Source organism: Callorhinus ursinus, unplaced genomic scaffold (assembly GCF_003265705.2).
Source record: "Callorhinus ursinus isolate GAN/ISIS: 27379988/994484 unplaced genomic scaffold, GSC_fseal_2.0 scaffold6, whole genome shotgun sequence".
NCBI lineage: Eukaryota > Metazoa > Chordata > Mammalia > Carnivora > Otariidae > Callorhinus > Callorhinus ursinus.
This window is the reverse complement of record NW_027397068.1, coordinates 32,695,293-32,711,259: the sequence shown is the minus strand read 5'-3', so window position 1 is coordinate 32,711,259 and position 15,967 is coordinate 32,695,293. Positions and strand designations below refer to the sequence as shown.

The 15,967-nt window shown below is 41.2% G+C and overlaps 1 long non-coding RNA gene across 1 annotated transcript; it reads left to right on the top strand.

The window, feature by feature from the left end:
* The first annotated feature begins 1,423 nt into the window (after positions 1-1,423).
* On the top strand, positions 1,424-4,941 carry LOC141372902 (uncharacterized). Its single transcript, XR_012378421.1, has 3 exons — positions 1,424-1,494; positions 3,320-3,464; positions 4,820-4,941. It is a non-coding gene; the product is annotated as an uncharacterized lncRNA (long non-coding RNA).
* Positions 4,942-15,967: the final 11,026 nt, after the last annotated feature.

Genomic DNA, 15,967 nt, shown 5'->3' with positions numbered 1-15,967 from the left:
TTTACAACAACCTACAAGTTTTACAGATAGGAAACTAAAGCTACGATAGAGTGGTAGGCCAAATCACAGCCCCACAGACATCCACACTCATCTCCAGAACACGGAACATGTTTTACCTTATATGGCAAAAGGCACTTTGTGTCTGTAATTAAGGTTTGGACCTTGAGAGGGGGAGATTTTGGGGGGGTTATCTGGGTGGGTCCAATCTAATCACAGGAATCCTTAGATACAGAAAACCATTCCTGGCTGGGTTAGAGAGAAATGTGATGAAGAGGAAAGTTGCTGGCTTTGGAATCAAGGAAGAGACTACAAAGAAAAAAAAAACGCAGGCAATCCTAGAAGCTGGAAAAGAGAAGGAAACAGATTCTTCTCTAGAGCTTCCAGAAGGAACACAGCCCTGTCAACAATTTAATTTTAACCTGAGTCTCACCAGAGACCTGAGCTGTGAGATAATAGATTTGTATTGTTTAAGTTACAAAATTTATGGTAACTTGTTCCTGCAGCAGTGGAAAACTTGTACAGAGAAGTTAAGTGACTTGTTTATGGTCACACAACTTTTTAAAAGTTGGAGCCAAGATGTCATTGCTGATCAATCTACCTACCTTGCCTTCTTCCATGCCATGCTGCTTTCTTAGTAGCCAGAAGAGAGAACTGTATGTCTCTCAGCACATGGAGCTAAGTACATTTTCTTCCTTTATTTTCCTTTCCAGCCTCTGGGCTGTTAATTCATCTTTGGACTTAAATATCTAGCACAGTGTACGCTTCTTGATAGAACCCAGTTTATGAATGATAGTAGAAAAATACACATAACTGACGTGACTCTGCTATAGTACTCCATCAACAATGAGTTCGGAAAGCAAGAGATGAAAATTGAAAAAAAAACGTAAGTAGAACCTCTAGCTGTCATGTGGTATTTGTTAACAATAAAAAAGGCCTTCCGTTCAACATTGTTACAAGAAAAGGTACCTGGCATTCCAGAAGGCACTGGAGGTTAAATGACAAGTTAGTACCTAGTTTGTGTGACAAGGGCCGTTGCTAAATCCCCGACCCACACACCCAGTTCACTACTCTCATTATTTCACTGTCTCTCTATTGTTCTATTTACGCGGGAAAAACAAAGGTGATTTGTAAATAGTGACTAAACAAAGGACACTTTAGAAAGGATTCCAAGAACTCCCTGTACTTTCATTACCATGACACTGGAGTTACCTTCTAAAGAGGCGAATGGTAGCTGACAGCATTTCAGCTGCTTCCACACGTGAGCGACTGCCTTGCTGCAAGGGAACATTCAGGACAGAGAGCAGATTACAGAGCGGCAGGAGTAGAATGGAGAAAGTAGTTAGAGAGTTGAAATCACTGCAAACTTCTTGTTTTGCACAATTATTTATGTAATAAAGTCTCTTCTTTTCCACAGTGGGAATTCCTGAACATTATGTCTGAAGTCTGAATAAGTAAAGGATTAATAAATTTGTAAACATCAACAGAACACTAAAGGTAATCAGGAATTACCTCTTCATTTAAGAGTATTTTTTTTTTTTTTTTTTTTAGTAAGCTCTACGCCCAGCACGGGGCTCAAACTCATGACCCTGAGGTCATGACCTGAGCTGAGATCAAGAGTCAGACACTCAACCGACTGAGCTACCCAGGCACCCCAAGAGTACTTTAAAAACAGTATCTGTTCTCTGTCTATCTGTGATTCTTAAATGAAGGCTGATTCTAAATTTGGAGGAGTGGCCTATTGACTCCTCAAGACTCAATATCTGTGGAATTATTCCATGATCACTTTTGGTGGGTACTGCCATCTTCCTCGGCTCTGACCATGAAAACCAAGGTGGTTTCCTCCAGGTATTGACTCCTCAAGATTCAATTTCTGTGGAATTATTCCATGATCAATTTTCGTGGGTACTGCCATCTTCCTCGGCCCTGACCATGAAAACCAAGGTGGTTTCCTTCAGGTACAAAAGCATCCTCCTATCAACATAAAGCTAAAAAATAGGAAAACATTAGAAAAAGTGAACTATCTTATTTAAAAAAATTTCTAGTCCCAATATTCATTATATAAGGCCTATCATCCAGGCCCTCTGTTGCTAGCTGCTCACTTTTCTAATTTACAGTACTGATGCATGAAAGGTGATTCCACCTAAGACATTTGCTATGGTGTCCTACATGGTGTTCCAAGTGAGAATGGAGGTTACAGTCTTCTCTTGGTTTTGACAACCTCTGTAAACTCTGTGGTAGAAGTTTCTATCTGAGACTGCGCCAAGGGCTCTTTAAGATGGGAAGTCTTGGGCCGTTTGGAATTTGACATTTTACAGCTGGAGTAAAGAGAAAATAAAGCAGCATAGAAGTAAATATGTGGTCTTGTCCAAAGTCTTCTTTACCAGATAGATCTGAATAAATTTATTTACCTTGAATAAAAACTTATTGCCCTTATGCATTTTAACTTGGCAACATTTATTTATTTAAAAATCAGTTTCAACATATCCTTTTTTCTACATAAGATTGACATTGTGTGTCTTTGCTTTTCTCTTTCAATCTATAATAAGCTTTAATAAATACAGTGCAGTGTATACCCAGAGATAGATGTGTTCTATTTCTGGGCATTTGAATGGCAGCAACTTCCTCTTTTAAAACAAAGAAGTTGACTTCTTTCCAAATACCCCATCATGCCAGTGCTACTGACCTCACATTGCACTGACTTTTTGCTTCCTAGGTTGGGTCAGCCTATCCAATGAAGAAGCATCTATGCAAACTGGGGCTGATCCACGTGCCCTGTTCCCTTTATACTTGTTTAGTCACAAGGATCCAGCGGTGTGTATCTATTGTTTTGCTGCCCAATATCCACTCTTCTTTCTTCTGTTAGCCACATCCAGATTATTCTTTGGGGAGTCACCCTTGTCCTAGACCATGTTGTTCAGAAAATGCCAATCTCACTTCCTCGTCAGGGCTGGGCCTACGTCTCACAGCTGGTCATCCTGTGTGGTTCATCTGTCTGGCACTAGGGATGCTCGAGAGATGGGTATGTGATCTAAGATACCCAATATGTCTGCTCTAAATCATTTACTGGCATAACTGGGGAAGAGATATCCTTTCTTCTGGTTATTAAGTTAGTAGGACATAAGCCTAAAACTGTTGAGGACAATCTTACCACCCCAGGGATGAACTCACTGTGAAATAAAGTCCTGAGTTAATCAAAACTGAGGATGGAGACATACTCCTAATGAAACTGTCTGAGAATGGAGATCCAGCCATGACTCTGCCCTGGACTTCTCAGATATTGGAACCAAAATTGTGTTTTTTCTCTTATGTCTCTTTGCAGGGCATTTCTCTCACTTGCAACGGAGTCAAGTCTTATTTGATGAAGAGAAGGATAATAAATCACAGAGGTGTCTAATTGTATCCCCAGGATCCTAGAGTGAATCAAATGACTTCATTATTCATTTCAGAAAATAGACTCTGGAGAGGTATCTGCAATATCATTTTTCTTGTGCCCACAACAGACATTACTAATCAATCGATATGGTATGCTCTGAGTGTTGCAAGGGGCCACATCGTGCTCTCCAAGAAGGTGGGGTGGTATTTAAATGAACCTATCCTGGTTCTAGTACCTTTTCAGTCAGGAAAGAAAAAAAAAGGAAGTATGCCTAGGGGATCAACTTGTCACTTGCTTGCACCGAGTAATCAACACTGTCTGATCTCAGGGGCCATGGAAGACCCTATAGTATTCTTCTCCCAAATTCTCAAATCCTCCTCTCCCAAATTCTACTCTGTGCTCTCTGACTCCTGAAATTTTCCATCAGAGCTTCAATCTTTGTCTTTACATCTCAGTGGCTGTTTATAATATATGCATAAAGCATTTACAAGAAACTCATATCATAGTATCCTTTGGGACAAAGGTCTGGAAAAAATGGAATGAATGGTTGGCTCTTATTTTTTATTTTGTCAGTTCTGCAGGTTGGACTTTCAAAAATAAACTTAAAATTGAAGCATAATAGGTTGAACTTTCTAACTTTATGCATGAAGTGTTTTTATTTTTTAAAAGGAGTAGATAATCTGTTTTCTTATTTGTATTTCTTTGTATTAAAAAGCCTAATAAATGTCGTAGTCTCTACAGGCCTAGCCCTATGCCCATTCATTCATTCAACAAGTGTTGGAGGCTCTACTTTATATTGGGCTTTGTACTAGGTCATAGGTGCAGCCGTGACCCCAGCAGACATTCTCTGCCTTCACGAAGCTTCCATTCGAGTGTCCAGAGCTTTTCAAAGGAACTCACCCAGATTTTCTCTTATTTTTATCACAGTGCTGAGAGGATGGTTTTATTTTATAGATGAGGAGGGTATAAAGGTAGAGGTGCTAATTCCTTTGCCTCAGGTCTCAAGAGTATTAAGTGGAAGAGGTGGAATTCGAGTGGAGGCAGTCTGACTCCCGAGGCTGCAGATAACACCAGGACACAAACATGGCACCTGATGTCTGGAAGAGACTATCCCATTAATACCCGTTACTGCGTCAATGTCTTTGGGGAAAATGTACTTAACATCGTCTTTCAATCACTTGAGTTTGGCCAAAGGATGTGAGAACACATTTTTCTGGAGCAAGAAGCTAGAACTCAGGTGGCAGCGAGCAGAGGAAGAAGAGAAGGAGGAGGGGGAGGAGGAAAGGAAGGAGATGAGGGAAAAAGAAAGAGATGGGAGAAGAGGAGGAGGGAGGCCACCTCTCTGAAGGGAACGGTGACATCACCAACGTCGGCTTAGCACGTTTCTGGTGTTTGGTCCTTGGTGGTTGGCACTTAATACTTTATATCATTTAATTCTCGCCGCAGCTCTGGGTGGATCCAGAGCTCGTGTTCTTGCAGCTCACCTCCAGCCCTGGCATGGTTTTGTCTGGATTCATTTCTGGGGTGGACCAACCTCGCAGGCCCCAAAGTGAGGATGTGAAGATTCAGAGGGATGGCATCTAGACAGTGGTGCGGAAGAACTGGCCCTCCCTGGGAAGAGCATCAATAAACAAGAATATTTGCTTTTGAAACGTTAGTATTATTTGGTAGTGACATTTCTGGTTGTGAAGTTGTGGTGAGCCCCAGTCAGTCATTTCTCAGTGATTATAACCAAGAATTTAGTCTTCTGCCAGGGAGAGTAGCTTCTAACCAGGAAGACTGATGGTGAATAGATGAGGACTCCCATGGTTCGTGGCTTCCTGGACAGGCCCAGTCCATAGAAGCCGAGAGCATAGCTATTTTGTTTGTGGATTCCTGGTTTGATGGTGGGTGTGAGTGTATTTGTTTGGGCCTGAGATTATGTGAGACAGAATGGGTGTGTGTGTGTGTGTGTGTGTGTGTGTGTGTGTGTGTGTCACCAGTGTAGAGTTTTAGAAAAATCATTCCCCAGGGTGTATTACATTTCCCCCCTCAGAGTTGAGGGCTCTGTTGCTAAGCTATCTTTTAGACGGTAGTGTGAGGAGCCGGACAACCTTTATTTAAACAGTTGTCCTTTCTCCTGACCCCAGGTTAGCCTTAGAAAAGTTCTTCTTCCACAATTATTTTAGAGTTACCAAGAGAAAATTCCAGGCATATCTAGGCCATCCTTAAAAATCCCAACCCTCTTTTGTGGTTATTACATTCAGATATGAGACTAAATGTGACCTCATTTAACTATTCAGTCTATCAAAAAGGAGTCTAGTGCCCACCACTCTTATTTTAAATGGGTTCCTGCAAAAATTAGGCTTTAATGTGTTCCAGTAGGCAATATACAATCTTTACTCTACAGCGCAAATTATAGCCCCGTGTTAATTATCTAGTACTATATAACTCATTACTCTCAAAAACTTAAGAGGCTCAAAATAGTAAACATATATTATCTCAAAATTTCTGTCCAGAAGTGGCTTAGCTGGGGATCCTGGCTCAGCAGCTCTGAAAGGCTATGGTTAAAAGTTTGGCCGGGGCTTCAGTCCTCCCAAGGCTCAGCTTGGGGAGGATCTCCAACCAAGCTTACTTCTGTGACTACTGAGAGGCCTGAGAAGACCCACTTCCCAGCTCACTTAGCGTGGGCCTCTCCACAGGGTGGCCTTACAAAGGCAGCTGGCTTCCCTGAGCAAGCGATCCAAGACAGAAAGGAAAGCCTCCAACACAGAGGGCAAACACTTTATAACCTGATCTCAGGAATGACACCCATGCCTTCTGCTATATTCTGTTCATGAGAAGTGTGTTACTAGGTCCCGTTAAAATGGCTAAAATCAACGACACAAGAAACAACAAGTGTTGGCAAGGATGTGGAGAAATAGGAACCATCGTGCACTGTTGGTGGGAATGCTAACTGGTGCCGCCAGTGTGGAAAAGAGTTCAGAGCTTCCTCAAAAAGTTAAAAAGAGAACTACCCCACCATCCAGCAATCTCACTACTGGGTATTTACCCCAAAATGACAGAAACACTAATTCAAAGGGACCCATGCACCCCTATTTTTTGTAGCATTATTTACAATAGCCAAATTATTGAAGCAGCCCAAGTGTCCATTGATTGATGAATGGATAAAGAAGATGTGGTGTGTGTGTATATATGTGTATATATATATATATATGAATATTATTCAGCCATAAAAAAGAATGAAATCTTGCCATTTGCAACAACACAGATGGAGCTAGAGAATATTATGCTAAGTGAAATAAGTCAGTCAGAGAAAGACAAATACCATATGATTTCATTCATGAAGCAAAACAAATGATCAAAGGAAAAAGAGAGAGAGAGAGACAAACCAAGAAACAGATTCTTAACTATAGAGAACATTACCAGATGGGAGGTGGGTGAGGGGATGGATTAAATAGGTGATAGGGATTAAGGAGTGCACTTGTGATGAACATTGGACAATGTATGGAGGTGTTGATTCACTATATTGTACACCTGAAACTAATATAACACTGTATATTAACTCCACTGGAATTAAAAAAAAAAAAGAAGGGTGTTACTAGTTTCAGTCTACATTCAAGGAGAGGAATTACACAAGGGTTGACTATAGGAGGGATCATTGGTGACTGTCTTAGAGACTACCTACCACCAGCCCAACACAGAAACCTTCCTGTCTGTGAGTATTCTTGATCACTAAATACAAATAGACATTTAGGTTCCCTCAATTAACTAGTTGGTGAGATCAAAAGAATGCTGTTGGTCAGTTCTAAAGCAGAAGTAATTTGTCTTTTCCTAGGCAGAAAAAAGTAAACAATGGGAGGTACATTTGAGAAGACCAATTTCTGAGAAATTTGCTTCTGAGAACACCAAAGACAACTGAGCCAGTTCCATTAAATCAGCATTTACCAAGACCTATGTGTAGGACAGGCTCTGCTCTGTGTGAAATCGTCTTCTGGTCTCCACCCACACAAAAAGGGCATTGTCTATTTAGGAAGGTAAGACAGACAGAAAATGGAATAATAGCATAAGAGTTCACATTAACACGAAGCACTTAAGTTGGTATAGAGAGACCATGTGGGAAGAGGGTCAGCAAACTTTCTGTAAAAGTAAAAGCAACATAGGATTTACTTTAGGCTTGTGGGTCCCATATGGTCTCTGCTTCTCCTTCTCCTCTTCCTCCTCCTACTTCCCCTCCTCTTTCTTCTTCTTTCTCTTCTACTTCTTTTTGTATAACCTTTTAAAAATGTAAAAAGCATTCTTAGCTTGCTGGTCAAACAAACGCAGGGCCCAGCCCAGCTTTGGCTTCTAGACTGTAGGGTGCCAACACGGCTCTATACCTCTTCTTTAACCATTTGTGAATGGTGTTTACCTCCCAATCCATCTCCAACAGGCATTTTTATAGAAACCAATAAAAATTAATTACTAGGAAAAAAAACCCCAAAGGCATTGTGAGGCTTAATTTAACATAGTTAGAGGGTGTTTTTGTATGATATTAACATTCAATTTGGTGAACTTTCAGTAAAGCAGATTGCTCTCCATAATGTGGGTGGGCCTCATGCAATCAGTTGAAGGCCTGGCAGGAATAAAAATTGGCCTCTCCGAACAAGAGGGAATTCTCCAGCAGACGACTATGAACTAGAACTGCACCATTAGCTCTCCTGGGTCTGGAGCCTTCCAGTCTACACTACAGGTTTAAACTTGACAAACTCCATAATCGCCTGAGCCCGTTCCTTATAATAAATTTCTTTCTATATGTGTGTACATGTCCTTTTGGCTCTGTTTCTCTGGAGAGCCCTGACTCATACAGGCATATAAAATTCAAGTCCCCATTTTTTTTTATTATTAGATTCAAAGGCATGACTTTCTTGGTCACATTATGATAAAAGTTTCTAAAGATTTCCTCTTAATTTCTGTACTTACCTCATTGCAGACCAGTTAGATGTTATGACATGCTACTCTTCTGCAGACCACTCTCTAAGTGGAACTGCTCCAGGAGGTCGGATAGGCAGGAAAATCCCCATGTGTTGTTTGGCCAGAGAAGCTCAGATTGAGCTATGCCCTGCAGGTCAGGCGCTCCTACGAGAGTACCCTGTCAGGTTCAGTCTAGGAAGAGCATACCTGCATCTGTGCGTGTGTGGGTGGGGTGGGGTGGTAGGAGGAGGGTGGTAGGAGATAAGGTGAATCAGGTCAAACAGCAAGCTTTCTCTTCATTAGAAAGAGGAATTTGAGCTTAGCCTATGAGGCAATGAGGGGTCACTGTAGATTTTTCAGTAAAGTCATTACTGACATGACAAAAAAAAAAAGTGTTGCTTTAGGAATATTAATCTGGGGCAATGGAAGGGAAGAGTTGCTGTGTTGTTGGATAAGCATTCTTGGGCAGTGGGTGGGTGGGTAGTGAGAGATGATGATGGAAATATACGGGGAGGCCATATTATGAAGTAAAGGAGTAATGGAAAGATTTTAAAATAGGAGCAATCTTGACCAATTAAGATCAATGAAGGGAATTTTGCATGAATCCAGGCATAATGAAATGATGAGGGCCTGGATTAGAATGGCTGCCAGGGCTCTATTCATGTTACTTAGCTCACGATTGGCTTAACAAATGATTCGATGGCTCTGGATGGTGACAAATGAATATGTCTTCAGACCTGGAAAGTAGTTGAGTATCTGGTATCAGACCAGATTGCATATGAATAACAAGGCACACATATATACATGAACTATATGCATTATAGTGTTTGGGGACTGATGTTCTTTTCTTCTCGTATTGGAAAAGTTCCCTTGGATAGTCCTCTTCTGGGGTTTAGATCTATTATGCAAATGCCATTTGATAGCTAGACTTTGTCTCTTTGATTGGCAGACTATCTCTTAAATTAGTTAGAACTCATAGGCTTTATTTTTATTTATTTATTTTTTATTACTTATTTATTTATTTATTTATTTTTAAGATTTTATTTATTTATTTGAGAGAGAGAATGAGAGAGAGAGAGAGCATGAGAGAGGGGAGGGTCAGAGGGAGAAGCAGACTCCCTGCTGAGCAGGGAGGCGGATGTGGGACTCGATCCCGGGACTCCAGGATCATGACCTGAGCCGAAGGCAGTCGCTTAACCAACTGAGCCACCCAGGCGCCCTATTTATTTATTTTTTAAAGATTTCATCCATTTATTTGACAGAGAGACACAGCAAGAGATGGAACACAGCAGGGGGAGTGGGAGAGGGAGAAGCAAGCTTCCCGCACAGCAGGGAGCCCGATGCAGGGCTTGATCCCAGGACCCTGGGACCGTGACCTAAGCTGAAGGCAGACGCTTAACGACAGAGCCACCCAGGTGCCCCAGAACTCATAGGCTTTAGGATATAAGCAGGATGCTATAATTCAGAAATTTGAATTTACACGCAAATGTTTAAAATACAAGATTATGATTGACTTACAGTAATATAATTTAGAAAATTTGTCCTATTACTTGTGTTTGGGAAACCAGCCCCTTACTTTAAGGCCATTAAAAGGAGTTTTCTAGGGCTCTCTTTTCCAGATGGCTGGGAGTAAGTAACTAGACATATACTCCAGCCTGTGTGGTATATATCACTCTAGAGCAGAATTGCTCAGGCCAACCCAATTCCTCCATCTCACTTGGACTGGTTGGAGGTGTCATTCTCTACTCTCTCCCAGAAAGGGAATAGTCCATCTGTCCTCTTTCTCCTCCTCTGAGTCTAAGGATGGTTGGACTGATGGAGGAAAGCCAGCTTTATCTGCGTACACTAGGTGAGTTTATATTCTCAGCAGAACAGCCAAACATTGTCTCCAGATCAGCATCATCAGCATCACTTGGGAACTTGTTAGAAATGCAGATTCCTGGACTCTAACCCTGACCAACTGTATCAGAAACTCTGGGGGTGCAACCCAGCAATTTATGTTTTAGCAAGCCTTCTTGGTGAATTTAATGCATGCTAAAGTTTGTGAATCAGTGGGTTAGAAGGAAAACCTCATTCTGAGTTTAATTTTTTAACCCAGGGATTTAGCCTTAAAACAGATCAATGGATCTCTGAATTTGTTTTGGCAAGAAATAGAACAATACAATCGTCATCAAGGAGTTAATTGTAATGTCAAAGAGAGACTCTGAATGGATAATTGGATACAATAATGAGGGAATCAGTTCCCCGGGAATTCCTGCTCAAAGCTGTTTGGGGATATTTCCAACACAGAACTTTGCGAGCCATACGGGAATATTCTGCACATTGAAAAAGGATGCAAATTTGATAAGCAATAATGCATTTACTTATCAACAAACACAATCTGTGGCTCCCAAAGCTTCCAGCAGTCAGCTGGAGCGGGTCAGCTCTGCCCGGCTAAGGAAACCATGAAGAGTGTTGCCTGAAAGGGGAGGCACACAGGAGACCTCATGCACCTTGCTTGTTTCAGTTTGCTGCAGACACTCCTCCTTTCCCCTTCCTGTGTCATAGTTCCTTTGGGAACAAGCTATTAAAAATGAGATATTAGCCAAATTCAAGGGCAGGGATAAAAAATATCTTTTTTCTCCAGAAAATGGTTACTGAGAGAGATTTTCCCAGGATCCAAGCTATTCTTTGGCCGCAAATGTACCTTTGAAAGAGTTACCCCACACAGGAAGTAAACCAGCTGGGTGCACTTCACACAACAGACAGATTTTGACCAAGTTTGAAAAATCATAGTTTTGTAAACCAAATAGCATTTTAAATTTAGCAGAGAAATTGCCATTTAAAGGAATTTCCTGGTAGATCTTTTGCCAAGAATATAATTATCTCATTATTTATTTCTTAAGAAAAAAAATTTCCATATTGCAATAAAAGCTCAGAATTTTCAGGGAATTGGAAGATTCTTGTTATCAGTTCTTTCTTTCTTTCTTTTTTTGATCGACAGAGACTTAATTAAAAGAAAAACTCCTGTTTCCAATTTTTGTTGAAAATCTTTCTAAAATGCTTGACATTGACTTTTTAAAATCAGTGGGCAGTGGTTATAAATGAAAACTTTCTTGGTGATTAAAGATTTTGTAGCACATTTCTATCAGCAGGACACTGATAGAAGTTGCTTTTGTGCTGTGCATGAAAGGAAACACCGAAAATTACTTATCTAATATTGGAATAAAACTTCTAGCTTTCTTTCTTTTCAGTTGGTGTTTTACTTAAATGTTCAGCAGAGAATGTTGATTTACTCAGAAACTTTTGCTGGTTGGGTCATGGTTGAAGTTTAACTCTACCGGGTATACCTAATGAGAGTGTGTCTATGTTTGGAAAAACTAATACTTAGGAAATGAACTGAGGTGAAATATCTTTGGGTTTGACAAGGAATCACACTCTCACTGGAAAGAAAATCATTGTTTAAGCCAGTGGTCTTTGTTTTAATGTTTGGTTGTTGTTTTTAAGATTAAATGAGAAATGGCTCACAAACAGGCCCTCTTCAAACCAGGGACTTGGGGCAGCCCTCTCTAGGTAAACGGGACAGGAGGGAAAGCCACAATTAGAGCCTCGTTCATTCCCCTACACTAGGATTAATTTAAATCTAGCGAAGTTTATACAGTTATTAGGGTTATTATTAATCCCTAATTCTTGGTGCCACTGGAGATATAACAATAAACAAGAGACGGCCCCCAGCCCTCAGAGAGCTCACAGGTGGAAAAGCTGTTGTATTTGGGTGGGGGTGGGTCCAATCAAGAGAGGAATAGTCTGGAATCTTTAACCTGCTAAGGTGGTGGAGGATGTGGATGCCAATGAGGACACTAAGGAATGCCGATCCATTTTATTTCACCACAAAACTAGAATCGACCTCACAAGTAAAAAGCATGACTACTTAAATCTATATATGAACTGTAAAATTACAACTGTGAACTCCCAAGCCCACAAAAATAACACCAAGCTGTTGAGCTAAGCAGGATGGACCGTTCCCCCATTTTTCTGTTAATATTAATATATTACTCGTTAATTAATTTTGTCATCTGCTAGCACTTGTCACCAGACAAGCAGTAACAGGTGCCACAAGTTGAAGGAAAATGAAGACCTGAGAAACTTCTTTCCATGAGCTTAGCCTAAAACTGCTCTTTGGGAAATGATGATCTCTCCTTTTCTGGAGCAGCTCAGAGAGCCCCAGGGTTCTGTTGAAAGGATGTAGGAGCATCTGAGGTAGAGAAGGAGTGGGACTTATGTCCACAAGGATATATTGTTATTCCAGTCCCAGCCAGGAAGTCCCTCCAGAAAGTACCCTGCAGCTCCTTGGGAGGGGGCGGGGGGGGTAAGGATAGAAGTTCCTAAATGATGAGGATGTGCCTCACTCAGCTTTGCACCTTCCCTTAGTACTAATACTGTTTCAGAAAGTCACTGCTGGCATGGCACCACAAGCTGGAATTTGGAACATACCTCCCTATAAAAACAATGTTATAATGTTTACTAGGTTTAAAGGAAATAGTGTTAAATTAATAATAAAAAGATTCAAATGGGTTAAATAGATTTTATGGGCTGATCTTGGAGATCATCCTCCTATTTATTATATTATTTATACAGAGGGGTGCTTTCTTACATCTTTAGATGCAATTAGCAAATATTTATCTCCACGACGATCACGTACCAAGCACCTGCTGGACAGGCTGGGTCTCAGTTTCCTCTTGAGTTAAATGGAGATAAAAACAATTCTTGCCGGCACCTGAGTGACTCAGTGGGGTAAGTGTTGGACTCTTGATCTCAGCTCAGGTCTTGATTTCAGGATCTTGATCTCAGGATTCTGAGGTTCAGCCTTGTGTTGGGCTCCAAGCCGGGTGTAGAGCCTACTTAAAACAAACCAGAACAATTCTTAACCTCATAGGTTTGTTATGGAGATTAAATGAATTATAATTTGTGAAAGTGCTTTGAAGAGTGCCTGACTCACAGAAAGTGCTTAAGAAATATTAGCTAGCCATTCTTAGTAGTATCACTGGTTTCTCCCACTATCTGAAAGTAGAGTGCTCCTAAGAAATCTTCCATAAGCTGAAATGTTGTAAAGCAAAGAAACAATTACTATGAATTTTTATGAAAAAATGTTGAGTGTTCCCAGACTCCAAAAATATCTTCTCCTAGGCTTTTCTGATACCTTAGGACACATCTTGCTAAGAGACGCACAAAATTAATGGACATAAAGCCCAGATGCTCACAGACACAGCTGGAAGCTCTCGTCGCCGATGCAGAGATGTGGAGGGTGGTTTCTAGGGAAGGAGCTTGGTGGGGCCAGGCTCACTGCTCCAGGCGCACAACCTCTATAACAGCCTGCTGCAAAAAAAAAAGTACATGCCGTTTTTGCTTTTCATCTTTTTTCTTAAAAGAGAAAGTCCTCTGTGGACTTCTTTTGGTTAGCGAAAACTAGTACACGTGTAGTGTTTTCGTAAAAGCAAAGTGGCCTAGCACAAGCTTTTGAAAAGCAGAAGATTTCTGTATTTCACAGCAATAGGACACAGACAGGGTCCCTTCCCCATGTGGAAATTCAAAGAAATTTCTATAACAGAACATTTTGGTAGCTGAGGCCTGTCTGTATTATGAGAATTTCTTGGTGTTTTGGTCTTTCAGGGACCAGCTGTTCTCTGTGCAGTTGGGGCTGGACTGCCCTGTGAGCAGTTGGTATTTGTCTGTGTGGTTTGACTGGTAAGCAGAACCCTTTATGTTTTCCCCTGGGGCTGAGGATGGCAGCGCAGAGAAGTGGCAGAGGTCTGCTGGCTGTCTCTGGAAACTCTAACTAGTGGCCTTGCCTCCTGGGACTTTGCAACTCTACCCTCTGCATGTTTACTTGATGGCCAGGAAGGGCTGAGGCCCACAGATGTGAAGGCTACAGGCCTGCACGCCTATTGTCAGAAGCTCTTAGCTTTGGGAATATGTGGGTCTCACACTGCCTGCATAAATCCTGCAAAGGCAAAATTTGATAGTTTGATAGAAAGATTTTCTTCCCTGATCTGGAAGAAGCAGGCAAGAGGAAAAGTTTGACTTTTTCACTTTTCAAAATATGTCAAAGTCTTGTAGTTAGCTTCTTCAATTATGAAGTTCCAGAATTGTTTTGGACATCCGAAAGCAAACACACCAGTTTCTGAAGCTGTCAGAGATCTGGGATGGAATTTTTACATGCTTCTTGCCACTATGCCTTGCATTGCTCAAATTAGTCCCAAGTGGATTGAAGGGTGGAAGAGCTACACTTTCATGCTGCTGGTGAAATGCAGCCTATTAATACCCGAGTAACACCAAGGTGTACAGATCTGACAAGCTTGAGGCAAGCTATGACCAAGGTAAATAGGAGCTGTCTGTAGCAGAACAGAATGGAGAGCTGTGCTCCACAGCTGATGTTCATTTCACCATGGAGATTCGACTTTTGTCTTTTCTGACTTGTTCTTCATAATTAGCCCCTCTGGTCTCAGGAGACTTCTGTTCATTTTTGCTGGGGTCTCCCTAAGTGCATATTCTTTACCTTCACTCCTGGTAAAATAATTTCCATCCGTTCATCAACTTCTGCGTTTTCATTCTGAACTAATTTAACATGTTACCCATGAAGACTTGGCCTTTACAGGGGGAAATAAAACAGGTATAAAACCATTTAACCGAGAGTATACAGATTCAGTTTTTAATCTTGGTAGGATTTGCAGGATTTCATTTTGTTAACTTTTCAGCTTAAAAGCTGGACAAAGATTTACTAAGAGGTAACATATTTATTTGTCCTCTGCTCTCAAAGTTTCTTAAAAAGAGAAACTGTCAAGGGGAAAGCCTATGAAAGTATCTCTATATCAGTATTCACTATGGGGAGTACTGGGCATCTTGAACTTCTGTTTTGCTTTGTTACCATCTTTAGATATCAAGCTTCGGTTTAACTGGTACCGCAATTAGATTTGGGACATGAAACGGGTTTTCATCAGCACAGAGAAGCTGTAGCAGCAGAAACCCAAGAACTGGATACTGCCTGTATCTTTTGAGTGATGGGGTGGGGGTGGGAGGGCACTGGATGGGGGCAGGTGGACTTCAGATAAGTCCTTTCTATTATTAGATTTCTACAAACTGACACTTGGTACAGTGATCCTTCAAATTTAATATAGGACTGGTGTTTGGATTTGCAAACAGGATATATGAAAAAGGAAGAGCATCTACCTGCTGAGATAATGTTGCCTGTATTAGTTATGGTACCATGTCAAACATCTCAAAAGCCTTTTGAGATTCTACCGTAGAACCTTGACACTGCTATGGCTGCGGAGTACTCTTAGGCTCCAGAGCAAGGGTCTCAGTAGAAAGAGAAGTAGAAGCATGGGGCACACGTTAGTAGACTCTCACTTCTGGTGCTAGACCCACGGATGGACAGGGACAGAATAGCTGTGATGGTAAAAGTGACTTTTGGGTCTATTTGAGAAGTGCTAGACTACTCTGTGACCCACTCACCCAAGCTGTTGAAGGAAGAAGTACAACCACTTGTAATCAAGACTGATGAATAAAGAAAACTTAACCTGCCATGAGATGAAAAGAGTGAGAAAGAGACTGAGGAGCTGCATTATGCCATGGGTTCACTGTACACTTGGAATTCGCACCATTCTGGTTCTGGCTTTGTGACAC